The sequence below is a fragment of the Schistocerca americana genome, chromosome 2 (assembly GCF_021461395.2).
Source record: "Schistocerca americana isolate TAMUIC-IGC-003095 chromosome 2, iqSchAmer2.1, whole genome shotgun sequence".
Classification (NCBI taxonomy): domain Eukaryota; kingdom Metazoa; phylum Arthropoda; class Insecta; order Orthoptera; family Acrididae; genus Schistocerca; species Schistocerca americana.
In genome coordinates, this window is record NC_060120.1 from 787,643,118 (window position 1) to 787,644,892 (window position 1,775).

General features: G+C 43.5%; 1 non-coding gene across 1 annotated transcript; it reads right to left on the bottom strand.

Annotated features, from left to right (window-relative positions):
* Positions 1 to 224: 224 nt before the first annotated feature.
* Positions 225 to 298, bottom strand: Trnat-ugu. The gene has a single exon. It is a non-coding gene; the product is annotated as a tRNA-Thr (tRNA).
* Positions 299 to 1,775: the final 1,477 nt, after the last annotated feature.

Consider the following 1,775-nt stretch of genomic DNA (forward strand, 5'->3'; position numbering starts at 1 on the left):
AGTAGAATGCACGCTACATGCGTCCGGCTCGGAGCTGTCCCTGAGGTAACAGATAACCGATTTGTAACATATTTACTAAGATGGTATCTGTTCTTTCGGACATGTCCCAAAGAACAGATACCATCGGTGACCAAGCAGCTCGTTAGAATGAAATTACAATGAAATGAACACCCTTATCTGCTTATAGGCGTTGGCATACGTGAACGGGGACAGATGAAAATGTGTGCCCCGACCGGGACTCGAACCCGGGATCTCCTGCTTACATGGCAGACACTCTATCCATCTGAGCCACCGAGGACTGCTGCAGATGCAGCACGATGCGACAGGGTCACGCACCGAACGCGGTGATCTTCCTCTCGGCAACGCCATGTCGTCTGGAGTCCAATCATTTTGTGACTGTTCATCCTCGTGACCACCGCTGTCAACAATCCTGTACAGTGGCTACATTCCTGCCGAGGCTTTCTGCAATATCGCAGAAGAAACGTTGAGCTCCTTGTAGCGTAATTCCATCGTGGATACATTTAACAGGAACGGGACCGAGACGGTGTGCAGCAGAAGGCCTGTTATCGTTCTCTTAGCACCTCCTCGCTTATTTTTCGTTTTCACAATCAGTGAGCTATAAGAAGGTACTTGTAGCATCTTATTAACAAAGCCAACTGACTTTTGGTGCGTCCCCATATTTTTGGTCACAGAAGTAACTACAAGTTATATGTTTTGTCAATTTCGATGAAAAGTGCTAAGGAGCATACATTTATACCTCGTAGTCGATGTGGATAATCAATTATACTTTCTTACCATTTGTTACGTAGCTTTTCCGAAAAGCAAAAGTTCGGAACCAGATCTTGATATTCATATCGTTACTCCAATTTATTAACAGTGATCACTTGTGCGATCTTGTACACTGAGAATTCAGTTTTTACATATTTTATTTCAAAAATGCGAAGGAAGTTCTGTCCTTTCATTTTTGGTGCATTTCACGGGAAGTGTAGGTTGTCTAGGCGTGTAGTTTTGATTTCAACCCGTAACAGTGTTCATTCAGCTCTTTGGCCTTAAAGAATTCTTTCAAAAATTTCCATGAACTTTACCGGTTTTCCTTCACGCAGAACTGATAATCCCGGTGATCACTGTTTCAAAGACTGCTACGGTCGCAGGTTCGAATCCTGCCTCGGGCATGGGTGTGTGTGATGTCCTTAGGTTAGTTAGGTTTAAGTAGTTCTAAGTTCTAGGGGACTTATGACCTAAGATGTTGAGTCCCATAGTGCTCAGAGCCATTTGAACCATTTGAACTGTTTCAAATCACAATCCACAATTATTGTTGTCATGATGAGTAGTTCTGATGCCATCTTATGCCCAGTGTCCTTTTATCTTGAGCCATATGATGGACATCGTGGTATCCAGATGTAACGAATAGTACAAGTAGACATGGCTTCCTTCTTCTCTGTTTGAATACACCTCTTGATTTTAGATATACGCTTGTGAGACGCTTGTGAGACGTGCCTTCTGCAATCTTCGTTCCGCCACTGCTGCTGTACAACCTTCTAAGGCGAGTGCCAGTCAATCAGCAGTTACACTTACAGTCCTATGACATGTGTATTCTGTTCTTTTTTATCTTTGAGATCATATCGGAATATTTTTACAGCAGTATTTTAGTGCTCCAGGTAACAGACTGGACTTCGCAGCGGCATTCCCCTAAATGTAAACCCACCAGCTGTGTCCTGACCTGGAACATGGGTATTTGCTTTCCGTGAACAACGCAGTACTTTACTAAGATTCGG